The 18,283-nt window shown below is 41.5% G+C and overlaps 1 long non-coding RNA gene across 1 annotated transcript in view; it reads right to left on the bottom strand.

Annotated features, from left to right (window-relative positions):
* Positions 1-1,715: 1,715 nt before the first annotated feature.
* Positions 1,716-18,283, bottom strand: part of LOC306828070 — a 34,305-nt gene continuing 17,737 nt past the window's right edge. The window contains exon 3 of the long non-coding RNA XR_013779700.1: positions 1,716-1,807. This is a non-coding gene — a long non-coding RNA (uncharacterized lncRNA). The remainder of the gene's footprint in view (positions 1,808-18,283) is intronic.

Below are 18,283 nucleotides of genomic sequence, written 5' to 3' on the forward strand. Positions count from 1 at the left end.
AGGATGCTGAATTGTACTCTAACATGGCACTGCCCCAATGAAAGACTGTTTTATACTCTGAAAAGGTACAAATTGAGAGTACCTTTTTTCTCACTGAACTCTAGACATCAGTTTACAGCTGCTCTTATGTGAAGGTCAAACAGAAAGTGCTTGCACCGTGAGTTAAAGGCCTGTGGTTGATGTGGTCAGCAGTTACTCCTCCTCTTGTAAAACCAAACACAAAGGGCAGTGAGTGCTCTTTACAAACGGGGACAGTACCTCTCTTTTCTCTCGGCAACACTGCTATTTGAACACAACTGTCACATCAAAAGAGCAAGGTTTCGCTTTACTCTCCTTTCTCTCCTCTTTGTTTGTTTCTCTTTTATCATTCTTCATCGGATTTTATAATCAACTTTTTATTCAGCTGTGAACACTTGTGTCGGGGATTAATTTTGTCCTTTCTTTGTGTATTGCATCAATGCATATGTGTCAGCGTTTTGTAGATTTTCATATCTGTTATCACTTGAGATTGAAAAAAAGTGTTAGAGCCAATAGGAAATGTCTTTGAGCCAGGTGGGTGACTTTATTATCATCAAGTTTAAATTTAGTCCAGGGTTCAGGAAATATCCTAAAGAACAGAAGTTTATCTTTATTATTCCTGACAAACGGCTCTCTCAGATTCAGAATCGGTTTTACTGCCAAGTATATTTACAAAGACAAGGAATTTCTCTCGGTGTATTGTATCAAATGTAAAGAATAATAAAAATATCTGATCTACTAACAGCGTGCAGTGAGGATTTGATCTTTCATATGAACAAGAGCAAGACAACACGTACTGTCCCTTTAGTACGCTTGCTTTCATGAATATGCAATATGGGGCGTTTCTGCCTCAGAGTGAAAAATACTGGGAGGAGAAAATGCAAAGAAGTTAAGTTAGTACACGCAATGCGATTTACCAAGCCAGGCAAAAATTGCAGTGATTGTGACAGTGTCTAAATTTAACACCTTTGAAAGGAACGTGCTAATCCAAGAGCTCAGTGTTACGCAGTTAAGAGGAGATATAAGCAAAATTAAAGAAGGCGTAAACATGGCTTTTGTTCCCCCCACGTTAACACCAACATTACATTTGAACTGGGCATTTCCTTTTTCTCAGGGGGCACGTCTCTCCGGTGCGCTCCTTTTGCAAAGGCATTTATGTTTGATCAAACAGCACTGACCAGCTGTCTGGTGCGCAACAGTGGCGAACCTGAGCACCTGTGCATCAGCACGCACCTCCTGCACAACGTATGACAATTCATTCAAAAGTTGAAGGGAAGAAAAGAGAGGCTCTTTTTAATGCCTTGGTTTTCTGATAAGCCAAATGTCATTTTTGTTATTCAGTTTTATCTGCTCTAACTCGAAAATAGTGGACGTTCATTTGCCTCTCCTACTGATACCTATTTTGCGCCTGCAGTCGTCTTGCTTTCCGTCCAAACTCTCCGTGACGTCAACAGTAACTAAGGAATCCGCTCCACACACAGTATCTGGTCGGCGAGAGCGCGTTGTGCCTCCTGCACATTTGACTCCCGGTGGGATGTAAACACCAATGAACGAAGCAAACTCGTGTGGAGAATAACAAGGTTTAGAATGAATGAAAAAAGATTCCAGCTCGGGAGAACATTTGTACGTTTGGATCACTGTGACGTCTGAACACCAGCCTCTATTGACATAAAAAACAGATTCCACCAACCTTTTTTTATCTGGAAAGTTGTGTGTCTCGATCCGCTCTGAAGAGTTGGAACCCCGTCAGCTGCAGCGCAGAGTCCGGTATCAGTCCACACAGCCACGTCTCCATGAAACATAAAACACAGGACGTATAAAAGTCTCTCTCGTTTCTCCCCATCAGTAGCTATAGTTGCGCACCAAAACATCGGGGCGAGCATCCGTGGCACCATCCTTGATGGTTTCTCATGTGTGATTACAAGCTCGATTCTCAACAGCTACGTCACATCTGCTCCCAGTGACCTTTGCCTCGCCAAGCAGCCTCTCATGTGTGGTGTAATCCCCAGCCTACTGGCCAGAGGCTGTTCAGGTTGTCTGTACTTTGTCTAAAAAGCTTATGTGTGAGTGTTCATGTTGAAGGTTGTAACCAGTGTCTAGCATAGCCAATGCCACTTCACAATGCTACTTCCATCACAGATAATTCCCACATCATCCCAGGAGGTTGAGGGGGAACATACACATGGGTCACATTTACTCTACTGTGTGTTTCCACTGGTTGTGTGTGCCCCAGTGTGAGGGCTGCTATGCCAGTCTGATCCCTGTCAGGGCCTTGAGCCAAGCCCGCGGCAGGTCCGGCAGCAAAAACTCTAGAAGTCTTTCCCAGCTATCAGACATGGACTGACACTGACAACAGGAAAGGGCTGGCAGTGTTCCTACTCACTGGTGCATTCATATTTTTCTACACTCAAGAGGCAGCAAGAGGCTGTCAGCCCCCCCCCCCCCCCCCAACCCTCCACTCCAAGCAATCTGTGGAAAGATGAAAGCATATTCAAGTCAGTGGGATGAAACTTGTACAAGATGCAAACTCACAGGACTTCATCAGCACAGATATGTCACTGACGCTCACACTTCTCCTGACATGCTCTCTGAGGCCATGTCCATTTACCCCATGTGGAGCTAAACCCACATTACATAGAGGAGAATAGCAGACCTTGTCCCAACTCTGCTCTTTCAGAGGGGAACATGAATGATGGAGTGGAAACACAAACAGCAAAATCCATCATAAGGAGAGACGATGAGAAAACTGTTGGACAAGGGAATATAACTCACTTTGTTATGACACAAAACAACAGGCAGGGTGAAGAAAAAACACACAAAACTTTGGAATGAGAGATGGGAAAATGTTCAAATGAAAGGTAAACAAAGCTTGACAGCTAGAATAACATCCACAGCAGTCCCTTGACCGACATACACTCCTCGAGCAAGAGCCTGCAATATCAATTTATGTTAACAATCAAAAGCTCATAGGCTGGGAAGGAAAAGGTGCTTCCTGAAAAATGACCAAAACAATTGTTAAAGGAAAAGTTTGACAGTTAGGGAACAATCTGCTTTTATCTTGATAAACAAAGGACAGATATTTTCAATCTAACACGAAGCAGCCAGGATATGGTTAGCTTAGCATGACAGACACATAGAGGGTGTTTCTACTTTTTATTTTTTGTTAAATGCACTCAGCAATTTCTGTGTTACCTTTTTTTATCATTAAGTTAAAGCAGGTTGAAAATTGACTTTGCAAAGTGCTGATGGTTTCATTTTGTTTAATTCTTACTAAGCCAGAGTCTCAGTTTTTCTTTTTCCATTTCTAATTTTAATGCACAAACAAGCTCATTCTATTCTCTGGCTCTGATGTGTTAGCATGTGTCTATGTCCCTTTAAGAACACATATAAGTGGTAAAAACATTGTTTAAAAAAGCGTCCTTCACTGGATATATTTTCCTGAAACATTAGGTTAAATCATCCTTGCTATTCATTGATATCCCAGCATTTAAGTCAGAATGCCGTCTTGTTGATTGTTCTTCCAGAATTACTGGCGAGACTGTTTTGAGCAAAGATACAGACCATTTTTTGTCAGACGAAGATCAAGTTTGTCCAAAGGGAGTTGAGATATGGGTGACAGCTGGGCCTCCCACAAACAACACACTGATGTTTCCCACTGTTGTAACACCCACGGGACCAACCCAACCATTTGGCCTACGGAGTCTGCCCAGCAACAATTTATGCTGAAATGTATGCTATGGCACACAGGCTGTGTCATTTACTATGCGTTGCAATCTCTCTGGATTGATTGGAACAAAATCAATGTTGTTCTGGGACTGACTGCCAGCATTCATAGAGTTGTCAGCGCAGCCTTCCTGTAGCTCCACAAGGGGAGTCTCAAGCTGTACAATGGCTGTATGGATAGTTTGTTTAAGGCTTGAGGCCTGTGGTTGTTGACACAGCTGCCAAAAGAGCCATGATGAGAGGTGGGGGACAGAGAAATTTGGGTAAAACCACTTGGAGTGTCAGGGTCAGACTTAATGACGGCAGGATGGAATGATGATTAGGGATCAGGGGAAGAGAGCGTCGATGTCCAAGTTTCAAACTGCGCCACTTCTGACTCTTGATTCTTTTATATCTACTTTTGAAATACACAACTGCCGAAACCCATGTGCTGTTCAGTTGACAACTTTGTTTGCATGTGAGGCATACATGTCTTTGTTTGTGTTTATCGTAAGTTGCAGTGAGGGAGGACATCAGCAATTTATCCTTCAGGGTGACCCCTCGGCTCTCTCATCAGCAAACTCTATTTGTGTGTGGGTGTGTATATCTGCATGAGTGTGTTAGGGAGTTATTTGTCCTCGTCAGGAATAGAGAGCCTTTCAGTCAGATGAAGCTTTAACACTACTTAACATGTGTTGAGTTAACCCTGCAGCCATTGACCTTTGTCTCTTCTCTGATGCTTCCACTTCCTGTTTCACACAATACAACGCTTTCCAAAAGACATGAAAATGGACCAGAAGAACATTACGGTGACAATGACCCAACAGTGAAAACACTGACTACGTGTTTTTTTTTGTTTTTTTTAATCAGAATCACATCGAGTCCAGGCCAAGCTGAGTAGTCCAATAGTGCCTTGTTTTGACTGGAAGGCAGTAGGCAAAAGGGAAAAAAGCCTTTTTCTTGGATGATGTAACTGCTCTTTATTATGCAGTTAGATCATCTGCACACACACACACACACACACACACACACACACACACACACGAGAAGGCAGTCATAAGAGTCAGACATTTGCTGTTACAAATACCAGGGGGCAGAAACTCCCCCCGCAGCAATGGAAAGACCAGTCAGACCAAACTTATATAACATCAGTCACAGACAGCAGCACATCTTACAACAAAACAGAGAAGCCCATCTTCAGAAACAGAACACAAACAGTCTCGTTGCATGTAGCCGTCAAACACGCAAAGGTCAAAGTGTTCTTTAACAATAAACACACACTACGTCAAGACATGTCAATACTGTGCTATGTTTTATAATTGCACTGTCATTAAAACACATTAAAGACGTGACAAATGCATCATCAGCTGTCAAACCTGTTTGAAGACATTAAAGAAGAATTGATTTGTATCTTGCCTTTAGGAGTTTGATATGACTTTAATGACTATTTTTCCATCTGATGTGTATTGAAGCGGTGCCGTTAAACAGTGTTATCTCTTTTTTGCACTATTATGGTTTTGTGAAAACAAAGAAACACAAAAAGAAAAAAAAATAGGGTCATAAACCAGACCATAGGTGTATTATCTTTAACTCGACCCACAACTTTTTGAAATGTAGCTTTTTTAGACATTTGTTTTTTTCTTCTTTCTTTTGACCTTACATGAATGTCACGGCATCCAGATACTGCTTTGCACTGGCCTCAGGAAAGGGGGAGACTGTTAACAATCGATTTCTTTTTTTTCCTTTAATGTACGTATGTGTTAATATTATTGACATTATTTTGTTGTCTATAAATGGACTATTGTTTTGGGTAAAATGAATGAAAGTAAAATGAAATCTGCAAAGCTATAATTATAAACTGCATTTCACATTTCGTCTCTTCTTAAAGCAAGGCTGCAGTCGGATGACATCATATTGACATTCATCCAAACAAAAGTTAATTAACTAGTTTTTTATTTCTTGCATTCCGTCTTTTCTCGCTTCTAAAAGGTTTTAGTCCACACTGTAGATGTTTCCAGGGTATGCAATCGACTCATTAATAAGGTTGCCATGGCAGCTCCTTCTGTAAAATACTACAGTGGTTTTATAATTACATCTTCATTTCAGCTAATGATAGGCGTCAATCCATGATACACCTCAGATTGATTATCAACCCACAACGTTCACAACTGCAAACCTGCGTTTAATTTTCTTTACCGATAAAAATATGTGAAAAACAGCGATGTTGGTATGGGAGTAGAATTATTGCTCTCAGTCAAATTAGCCTCTGGAAACTAATGTAATTATTTAGCACTTCAGTGGACCATAGGTGTATGTGTGTGTGTGTGGGGCATGCTCGAGCTGACGTGATTTCATGCAGAAAATTTATTCAACTGTCAATATCATTTAGATCTATCCGGCTGAGCACCGGAGGCTGTGAGGAGGAGGGGTCACAGATTGCAGCTCAATCACAATGACTTTGTCTACAATCTTCACTTCTTTGATGCGGCGGCCACGTTGGTAACAATCGTGCATTTCGTTGTGTGTATGCCCACGATGTTTGTATAGAAAGCCAGCAGAAAGAAAGTATTACATACTTCAAAATAAAGTGTCAGACATCATGCTTTTTGAGCCTACGGTTCTATTAATTTTTCATCGGTTCAGAAGTATTGTGCCAAACTTGTCTTTAAAGAATCTGTGTTTTTTTCTTTATACTCTCTTAAAGGATTAATCATGAAAGGAATGGTCAAAGCGGTCTTTCATTTCTAATCTTACAATTTCATTTCCGGTTGGTCAGTGGCCTTCCTATCATCCCACTCAGGATAACAACCCACAAGATCTTTTTCCATTCCAACTGTAAACTCTTCATGAACTCACGCCTTTGCAGGAACAAGCATCTGACATTTGACAGACAATAATAGTGGAAGGAGATTTCATTCAAAGTAGCCAGGACGGCGAAAGTACTTTATCTTCCTGGTGTGTGAGTTCAAGGTTGAAGAGAAAAAAAGAGTGAGAGAGATCATGCTTGTCACAAGACAGAGCAATCTCACACTCTTTAAAACACTGTGATGCTGAGTGGCAGCACGGGAGGAATTAAAAAAAGAGAGAGAAGAAAGGTATAGACAGTGACTGTAATCATCAACAAAGTAATCCTCTGCAAAAGAATGGAATCTATCTATCATTTGCATGTTTCAACTTGGAGCGTTAAAACCCACAAAGAGATATTTGCATTCTCTTTGCAGTCATTTGCAAAGGCAATTCAGGAATGACAAGAGCGTCTGCTGTGAAAGAAGAACGCCTCCTGTCCATTGTTGGAAGAAAAAAGTCCTTGATTTTTCTCAGGGCGTTCTCATCATGAGACTGGTGGATTTGCATGATATGCTTGTTGTCACTTTGCCACTGACTTTGCATATCAGTGTGTCTGACTTAGAATTCATGCAAGGGAGTTATGTAAGGTTGAAATTGGGGCGACTGCAAGTTGAGTGTGTGCTACTTTGTTTCATGACTGGGAGTGACAAATACATCCACTCATCAGTGTGTCCTGCAGAGAAAATGAAAAAAACAAACAGAAAACAGGGGTACAGACGAGAGTTGAAACAGTGAACCGTTTGAGTCCCCGGGCTGTCCCATAAACAGACAGGACCCTGCACGTTATACAACCAGAAGAGTGCACTTTGCTACATCACCTGAGGAACACGCCAACGTATACAAGTAAATGTGAAACTGCACTTCAGCTCTTCACACACGTGTGTCTGCTATTTAAAGACCTGCAGTTTCAGGAACTGGTATTCAAGAAAAAAGATTTGCTGTGAATCTGAAATGTCAATGCAAGTGAAGTCAACAACATTTCAATAAAATCCATATTATGATGACATTTAAGTCTCAACAAGAATAGAAGTGTGAAGAAGTTTTGCTAAAAATAATATAGGTGTTTATAAGTTGTCAAGTCCCACTGTGTGCGAGTCAGCACCCTCGTGCATCCCATAGCATTCATAGCTACTGTGGAATGCATTGCACAGCCATGTAACATGTGAATGTGTTTATGTCCAACAAGTTTCCAACAGGAGCGACACAAGCACAAAACATCCTTCAAGCATTTTACTGTCTCTGTGGCTATAATATAAAGAGCCCCTGAAGTCCCAAAAAGTGATGAAAATAGTGTGTGCTAAAGTGAATATCTGGTGCACAATACTACATTTTCTGTGCATATAAAGTAATGATACACATTTCACTGGTTATCTTTTAAAATACACTACAAATATCTGTTTTGGTTAAATTGTTTTGTTGTAGTCAATGAGAGGTACTGACTCTATAAAGGGCATGGAACACAGAGTAGCCACACTACATTACTTGATACACGTTATGCATTTATCACAAATGTGTTAGACTGCAATACATCTCCCTTTGTAAGCATTTATGCAAAGCCCTCTATTCAGAACATTGTGTTAAATTGGTTAATTGCAAAAAATATAATTATCGTACTAATAATCTTTGTTAAGCGTCTTATGAAGGTGAATATTGGATTCTGAATGGCAAGCCTACATAAGACAGACCTCTTGTTTGATTATTATATTTCTGGGGAAAATCCCACCTAAACATTATCATTTGTTGCAGGTTATTAATAAATGCTACGTTTCATCTGATTATAATGACAGGGGAGTCTGATTATTTAAATAGTAAGCTATCAAGTAATTCCTACCAGGTTTAATCAGTAACTGATCTGCACTTTTTCAATCAAGACCATGGAGGTCAGATAGGTTCATATAACTCAGTGATATTTACCGTAAATTCCGGACTATAAGCCGCTACTTTTTTCTCACACTTCGAGCACTGCGGCTTCTACTCCGGTGCGGCTTATTTATGGATTTTTCTTGGGGGAGAATGAGCTTGTGCCGCAAAAACATTTGTCCTCGTCACATCGGATCTTAATATCAGTCATTTTGCGCTTCATGCACGCACCCTCATCATGGAAAACACACGGAGAAATGCATATGATGCAGCTTTCAAGTTAAATGCGATCGAACTGGCTGTCAAAGAAGCTAATAGAGCTGCTGCACGTAAAGTTGACACTGACAGCGACAACGAAAAAGACACTGAGGAAGTGAGTAATGAAGTCATTCCGAGTCAGTGAATGGATGGACTTTTTCTTGTGAAATATACTACGGTAATCTTTTTCATCAGCCGTGTTACAGACACTGTTCGATCAAGGATTTCCACTAGGCTTCGTATTTGCGGATGTTACCGGTAGTACGTATTTAATTAAAAGTTAAACAAATGTTTTTATGTCATGTCTTTCTGTGTAAATATCTCTGTTATAACGTGGACACCTGCGGCTTATAATCAAGTGCGGCTTATATATGTACAAATAATTTGTTTTACTTATTTTTAGCCGGTGCGGCTTATATCCAGGTGCGCTCAATAGTACGGAATTTACGGTAGATAAAAATAACATTAGATTCACGACTCAATATAGACGTGTTATTTTTCACTTTATAGATCAGTATTATGTCGTCATTATGCTCTCTGTATCTGTTTTCATTTCTGGAAGCATCAGTATAACGCGTTCACAAAAAAATACACAACCAAGCCCACATCATTTTATACAGATGATTTCCATGTCTGTTGAGTTTAAAATAATTTATCAACGTGCTACAGTTCCCAACACCTTCATTGTCATTCCCTCACTGTCATTTATCGTTTGCTAAGCTGTTATCACAGTGGTACTGTGACAGAACCCACAACACACAAGGCTAAATCAACACATTGATAATTTTCAGTTGCAGGTTGGCAATGTGTTTGTTTAGTAACACATGTATCTATAATTTGTGTTTGCAACCTTGAAATGAGCAGTGCATTTTCGCAGCCAACCGCGAGGCACACATTAAAAACATTCGGAAATTTGAAAAATACCTGCAAGTAATTGTGAGGTGCATCTACACTGTTGCATTGAACCTGTCGGCTGCTTTGGGCTACGTGCACACTCTTTGTTAATGTTTCTTTTTTTTTTTACTTATTTGTGGTTTTAACCATTGTTTTTTTATGATGTGCCTTTACATTAACATCATTTCTGTCTGTCGGTATGCGCTGCCACTGTCAGGAGCTGCTAAACCGTTGTTCGTTGTTTCTCCAGCAATGGCAATAAAGATCTATTATGTTCCATTCTATTCAGCACCCACCGAGCAGTGCTTGTACCTTGAAGCTGGAGCTGGCTCAGTACCGTGAGGTGGCTGCCGTCGCTCAGTTCGGTTCAGATCTAAACCGCGGTGTGCGTCTCACTGAGCTCCTTGTAGAAGGAGAGTTGAGGAACAGGTAACAGTTATTTACGTTATTTAGAGCAGTGACATCATCATGTGGAAATAATGAACTATCAGCCACTGTGCTTGAGGTAATGCCACCACAGATAAGCACAATGTTGCAGTTCTCTGAAAGCAAACTGCAGAAAGTGAGTCACTGCAGTTTGAAGGTTCCAGAGCTACAAAGGATTATGGGAATTCATGTCAGGTAAGCCAAAAAAAAAAAAAACATGCCAAAAAAAGTTTATTTTCATAAAGATGACTTTATATTGAGAACCTGTTATTTTAGCATATCTTTTTTGGCATGAAAGTTTTGTTGTATTTTGAACACTATCAATTTCCCATTTTTCTCCTCCCTCTCCTCTTCCTCTCCTACAGTTTCTTTGACTCTATTTCTCTGAACTGTTTCCTTCTCTTATTCTTCCACCCACACTAATCCTACTTTATTCAAGACATACTGTATAATAGAACACAATATGCAGGACCTTGGCATGGAGAGTGTTTCGAAAAGTCCCCCCTCGCTCTCCAGACCCTCAGTTAGGGCTGTGTAGTCTGCGGCATTCACTATCTCTCATCCTCCTGAGGCCATGGTGGGTGCTCACAGTGGCTGCAGCCAGGCTCACGTCACTGAAGGGCCGACAAAATAGCATAAATGTCAGGAATTAGTTGCCTTGTTGAGCGCCCACGAAGCCCTGCATGACAATAGGTGGGAGAGGAAAGAGGACAGTGCATGCAACAATAGCATCCATAATATGTACGAATCCACACTGCTCACCTCTTCCTTTTTCCATGTTTTCCCTCTCAGTCTTTATTTTCTCTCTCTTGCCAACTCATTTCTTCCTTGCCCCCCCCCCCCCCCCCCGCTCTCTCCTTCCCTTGCTCTCTTTCTGTATCACTGTCTCGCCCACCTCGGCTCTGCCCGCAAGCAGTTTGAAGCAGATTATAGCCCTGCCACCCCCACTCGCCCATATACACAAACATTCACTCTGCCGCTGACGCACATGCAAACAAACACACACGAGAAAAGCACACTTGGAGACTTTATGTATCTTCACCACCTACAATGCCACTACCTCATCATCATCCTCTCCCAGCGGCCCTCAAGCATGAACTTGTTTAGAACATCGTATCCAGTCAAAATGTGGTCGCACACGTGACAAGACGCCCCTACAGACTAAATAATGAAACATGCCCATTATCAAAGTCAAACAGACACCTACACTGACAGTTGGGATATGGGGAAAGTGATATGAGGTTGAACCGCAGCACAACTAGTGATTTGATGTCCAACTCAGTCAAGCTGTTTTGTAATCACTGTGTGTAGTGGTAAAAGGAAACCTACAATTAAGACCCACGGACTGCTGTGTCTTTACGACTGGACATTCAGTCAGTGGAAAAGGAAAGATTTGAAAGGCTTAAAAGAATATACAGGTATTGATATGTTCTCCTTTTTTGTGTCTAGTGTTTCATAAGCATTAAATCACTGACATCATTGGTATAACTGTGCATTAGGATTTTGGATGTTATTGTATTGACCTCCTGGCCAATGAAGCCATGTCTGGCAATTTCTTGATAAAACAATAATCATTGTGTGTTTTACTGAAAGGGGACTGCAATACAAAGGCAAAGCAGGCTACAGGGTGGATTTTTGGCAAGGACCCTTGTTGTGTGTGCATGTGCGCGTGTGTGTGTGTGTGTGTGTGTGTGTATGTGTTTTTATTTTTGCATGCATGCATGAGCTCCTCTTTGTTCCGTCTGCCGTCCTGGCTCGTGTGTGTGTGTGTGTGTGTTGCACGGCTCAATGGGGACTGCGTGGGCCTGACCTGCGATCTCACCGCCCACCACTTGCATAGCCACACAGCCTGGGCAACTGCCTCTGTTTTAGCCTGCAAGAAAGAGTGTGAGCTTGTGTGTGTGCGTGTATGTGTGTGTGTGTGTGTGTGTGTGTGTGTGTGTGTGTATACATTTGCAGGGTAAACACAAATCATCCATTCCTCTTTTCAGAATGTCTCTTCCCATCTCTGTCTCTCCATCATTAGGGGTTCAACATCCTTCTCTGGGGAAATGTGTGGACTGCAGCTGTCCCTATGACAACCTACGAGCTGCTGTCAATCTCCACTGCTGCCTTATCCTCCTTGGCTCATTTTCTATATGTGTGTGTCCCTGGTTTTGACAGGTGTGCAGATGGCATGCCACGCATCAACACATTTAGGCCACATTCACTCCGAAAATGAGCTTTGAAATGAAAGACAACTTTTAGTTTTCAGAATGTAAACACTTCAGACATGCAAAATATTCTGCCAGTGCAGTAAGCAAATTCTTCCTAAAACGACTGGAAGAGAGATGGCACTCCAGCTGTAATCAGTGTCCAGACTTTTTTTGACAGGTGTCCCAACTGGGGCGCTGACATGTGAAGATGTGGCGTAAAAGTTTGTGTGAGCATACGTGAAAAAGCAACAGTTATGCTGTCTCCACTCGTCATGTCATGTATTGCATAAATTCCTGAATAGTCCTTACACTTTGTAAAGTCACACATCAGAGCGCCTACATGAAGTCTTTAATGAGTCCAAAAGAAGACAGGCTATATTGAAAGTCAACATTTAAAGAACTCACTTAAAGAAATGTGACACATTAAAATGCATAGAAAGTTACAAGCCTTTTGCAACCACACAAGGACTGCCTCTTACAAATCAAATCAGCGTTCATAGTTTAGCATTCTGGGATTGCTCACGGGATGGCCAATCAGATGCCTCGATTCACCTCACTGGACAAGCGCCACCTGTAAGTTGTTAAAATAAGTCAAGAAGACTCATTTGTAGAAGTCTATTTAAGTCTGGTAAATTCAGCGTTTCCAAATTTGACCAAAAACTAGTTAAAAAAAAAAACCAGTGATTCCATTACCATGGTTTTATATAATTACTCAATATCAAACTTTTCTTTTTCTGTGTAATTTACTGCCACCCTGATACCTTCTAATGTTGTGCATTAAAACTTAACTTGTCATGTTCCTGCTACATTGGATTTTTTTTTGCTGTTATTAAGACATGTTCTGTTTCTTGTTATATTACAGGCATTAGGTGGATAGTGATACGTTTATTAAATATACAGTATGAGAGTAGAAAAGAAAGAAAGAAAAATAAGTTTGTCAGATGTGACTTTGTGAGTAACGGTTGTTGTTGATGTGATTAATTCGATGCAGATGCACATGTGTGAAAATGTTTTTGTGTGCATGTGTGTGCGCATCCTGAACTCTACAGTCTGTTGTTAATGAGTGCCCTGAGCGCTCCCTACTACACCTAACTGATCCAGTAATTGCTTTTTCCTCCTCTGCATTTATCATCATCTGCCTGGCCTGTCATGTTAGCTGAGCCGAGCTGAGAGGGATGGAGAGAGGGGTGCAGGACTGTGAAGTAGAGGTGGTGCTGTGTCTGTCTGGATGTAGCAAAAGGTGTTGGTCTGCTGCTTTGGGTGGATCGGATGGGGAGGAGGGAGAGAGGACAGAGGAACAAGGCAAATGCGCAGTGATGTAGTGGCTTAATATAAACTATAACCTCTAGCCAATCATCAACATCACAAATTATATTTGCATGCCATGCTTCTATTCTATTTTCAAAGCCTCATTTAAGTCAAATGAATCCTAGAAAATAACATAATAAAGGTTTATGTCCTGTAAATAAAAGCATGAAATGGAGCCTTGCGTTAGTTCAGGCAGGCCACGGAGTCACACTTTTGCCAGACTTTGTGTCAGCTGATCTCACGGAAGCCTTATCAGCTGATAGCCTGTTAATCTGCTGAAAGCTTCCTATTGGCCAAATAAGCCTCGTTACCACCAAACGGTTCAGTTCTACTCGTCACCGTATGGTTTTTGCAGCGTTTCCATAGACTAAAGCTGCAAAAGATCCCCAAATAATTGATCTGTACCGTCCTACTTTTTGTGGGACCCTTCCATCGGGGTGCCAATAATATCGATCCGACTCTAAAAGGTGGAGCTAAACACTGCTGTCCACTGATTGGCCGAAAGAATCGTCACTTCCTGTGTGACAGCGGCAAACACAACCCTGTTGTCATTTCAGTCAATTCTTTATTCGTCTATATTTCTCCTTGCGGCACTTTCAGTCTTCTCTGAAACAAAGCTGGATTGTGTTTTGTAATAAAGAGTCACATGCCAGTGACAGAGTAGATGCTGAGATGTCTTCCATTGTTGATTTTGTTTGTGTCGCATTTTTCTCCTTTGTTGAATCCATTAGTTAGCGGTTCACTGTTTGCTGCTATCATATGACACTATTTACATAGCGGCTATCGTCATCCGGAGGTGTGGTGAGGTCATCGCAGCCAGAGAGTTCACTCCGTTTGGTTCACATGGCTGCGATACGATGGCGGGCTACCAGTTTGTTTCTGCAGCTTAAATGACGTGATACTTGCTTTGAAATGACTCCCAGTCAACGCGCTCCTGGCACTTTATATTCAGGTGTAACCCTAAGCAGAAACTCCACTTCCTCGTCCGTCCAAACAAAAGAGTTGGATTTGTGTTTGTTTACTTGTTTCGCCATTTTTCCAAATCGTCGCTGTAAAAAGGACAATTAATGCGCATACTCGCAATGTTCTTTCACTGTGTTTTTTGTGAATTAGATACAGCCATCATCGCCACCTATTAACCTGGGATGCTAATGTAAGCGTTTTACCTCATTTTAGCGTTGCAATGTGGACTGAGAAGATTTTTTTTTTTTGCAACCTCAGAGGGGAAAAACACATTTTTAGAAATGAAGCTTAGCGAAAGTTCAGTAAGGAAGACTTTAAGTGATCCACAATCAGGTTTCTCAGTCACCCTTTTTCACGCTATCTCATTTCCGCTGTCATTCTCGAGCTGTCAGTTTGGGCTGTCCGCAGGTTAATCAGCTGTCTGTCACCGGACCTCATCTAACCAATGGCGCAGCGTTCCTCCTTCGTTTTCGGCCTGTCATCGTTCAGCTCTCCTTTTAAATATGATCCTTTTTCTTCCCTAGTTCTTTCAAGCTGGCTTCGTGCGCCCCTCCACCTCCCCATCACCGCCATCTTCAGGAGCAGAGGCAACTCCCATCAATCTTTCCCCATCTGGGCTCATCAAATCATCAGTCCTCCACCACCACGGTCTGGACTCCATGGGGGGATCTATCCTAATGATGAGCAGGACTTCATCACAAAAATCGCATCTCCACCCCATAGAGTCCAAGCGCCAAAACATTCTGTCAATCTCATTCTGTCCATCACTTTTTCATTGTAATAAATTCATTCTTAATATCACTTGTCTCTCCTGATTGAAATACCCTTATACATGTGGATGTGGCCTCAGACTTACACCAGCCGACTTATTTAGCAATACAAACTTATCGTTGCAGGCCTAAGCTATGCCTGGGAGCGGTGAGGCCCAAAACTTAATTGCCACTTCACAAAATGAAAAGGTACCTGTTTTAATACTTTAATGTGTGGTCCAAGTTCATGTGGATTATCCACATTTAAATCCAACTCGATGTTTAATTGCTCTCAAACAAATCTTCATGAGCTATTCCTCTGTCCGAAGTGAAAATTAAGCCTACTTAAGTCTTTAGAGTTGTTTTGGCATTACTTTAAGCAGCAAACTCTTGAAAAAGGTACTTTCTTTAAAAAAAAATCATGAATATAGCACAAGAAGCAACTATTGTGCTACAAAATTTAAAAAAAATAAACTTTATTTGCTCGGCCATCTTAATGTTTGCTATGCTTGTTATTCCACAGGTCCGCTTCTTCTATCCAGGCTCATATAGTCTTGAAAAATCTGTTAAGAAACAGTTATCTCGGTTTGTTTGATTAAGGGTGATTTAAGATGGTTTTTATACTAATTAGAATTCTCAAGAACTGCCATCAATGTTGGACTCTGCCTCTGGTCACTTCCTGTCAATACCTGTGTCTGTGTGCCATTCTGCTCACTAAATTCGTACCGGAGCAGAAACAACTGCTTCATACTTAGCACCTGTGTCGACGCTCAAAGCCACGCTACCTTCGGCTGGAGCCTCAAGTTATTTAGATGCTCAAAAGCAATGAGTGTGCTCTAATCGGCTACCTTTAAAAACGTGTTTAAACGTATGATTGGCTAAACACTTTAGGATTTCCTAAATGTATTCAATAAGTAGTTAATTTATACTCATCAGTTAATTTCATTCTCTTTAACTTGTACTTATTACCTCCTGCTGGCTCTTCCACACAATCCTTGGCCAGGGAGGTTTGCCTGGTATGGTGCTTTAGGGGTTTGCTGCTTTTCTCCCTGCTTTATAGCGTTCCTTGTATGCACAGGAAGGGCAGGGATGTGTGCTTTCCCTGCCTAATGCTTTCCACATAAGCACATGGAAGGGCAGGGAGATCCCTCAGAGCCATACTGCCAAATATAGATAATTGAGTCAATGTATCCATTTTTACAAAGTGGTCCTAACTGAAATGGAGCCTGAAGTAAGTTCAGACAGGCCATGGTGTCATACTTTAATATTGTGCCAGAGTTTGCGTCAACTGATCTCACGCGAACCTCATCAGCTGATGATCAGCTTATGTGCTGAAAGCATCCTATTGGCCAAATAGTTCTTACGCCACCTTATTTAAACTGCTCTAGTTTGGGCTGCAGAGGGAGCTTCTCTGCTCCCTCTGCAGCCCTCCTCTTCCCTTGCTCCTCCTTTTATGCTATTCTGACTTAATCAATGTCATGCTTGTCACTGATGCTTGCTCTGGGGGGTTTGCTGCTTCTCTCCCTGCTTTATAATTTTCCTTGTATGCATGGGAAGGGCAGGTATGTGTGTTGTCCCTGCCCGATGCTTTCCACGTAAGCACGTGGAAGGGCAGGGAGATCCCTCAGAGCCATACTGCCAAATATAGATAATTGAGCCAATGTATCCATTTTGACAAAGTGGTCCGAACTCAAAATATAATTGGAGCATGCAGATAATGGCCAATGAGGAAAAAGTGACAAGACCTTTACAAAAGCTGCTACTATTTGTATGCTTTTGTTAGGAACACCAGTCTACATGAAGCAAAAATAGGCATAAACATTGTATACCCAAACACAGTCACATAGACAGCCAGGGATATTTAAACAAATAGCCTACTTTTTGCAAGGCCTGCAAATGAGGTGTGTATTTGTTTGTGCATCTGCGAGGCAGAGAGGTGCATACTGTATGTGGGGGAGGGCGTGCTACTGCTGCTAGTGGGGATTTGATGCTGATGAGGTCTGTAATGGGAGTGAACAGAGAGCGTGAGGGGAATAGATTGGGACTTCATTGGCAGGCCCACACTCCCTATGCGCTGCAGTCTGCTTGCCTATTTATTCCCCCATTTCAATGCGCCTTAGCTTTGACCTTTCTGCAGCCAATGACAGTAAAATCACATCGCCACTAGAGAGCTACACATCAGCTACTGAGCACCCTTTTATGATTTGCTCATTTATTTTTTCTCTATCGTTCCCCACAGACACACAGACCAGGGCGTCAGTGCTTCAACTGGGGGGGGGGGGGGGTCTCAGACTGAAATGAATTGTACCTAAGCCATCATGTAAATGATCACAGCTTTGACTATGCAAATTCAGCGGCAGAGACAGTGAGAGGCACTGAGAGGAAGGCGATTAAGAGGAGACATCAATTCACATTCAGGGTTAAGGATTATGTATATGCTGATTCATTATACACAACAGAGGAGGAGAGTGAGAGTCTTTTTTCCAGTACAAGCAGATAGAGCATGTTTTTTCATATAAAAACCTTGTATAAAAAGTTTAGGTTTTGTGTCATTGAACAATCACAACATCCTGTCTAGATTAGAACAACTCTTAGATTTCTGGATTTGGAAGAATTATAATTACATTTTTCACAAATAATGTTCAAAGAAGCTACAAAGTACATGTATAGAAACACACACGTTTGCACTATATGAGACAGCACTATATGCACCTTAGCATGAGCAGGGGTCCTGTGGTTTATTTGATCTCAGTACTGTTGTCCACAGATGATGTTAGCTCCCAAAATACCTTCTCTCCTTCTATGTGACTAACATCATAAACTGCAGTGCTCAACTGCATCAGTGACTGATTCAGCCTTTTTTTTTTTTTAATTTAACAATGGTTTTGTCAATCATTGTATTTAATTTCCATTGTCCCAATGTAATTTTACTTGTTTGTAACTCGCAAAAGGGATATGATCCCGTGGGAAGTGCAACTGCGTATGTAAAAAGTGTGTTGCTGCTGCAGGGGACATCAGGAAATTAGTGAGGGTAATGACTGAAGTGGTGTTGATTAGAAAGAA

The sequence above is a fragment of the Symphodus melops genome, assembly GCF_947650265.1.
Source record: "Symphodus melops genome assembly, chromosome: 8".
Lineage (NCBI taxonomy): Eukaryota > Metazoa > Chordata > Actinopteri > Labriformes > Labridae > Symphodus > Symphodus melops.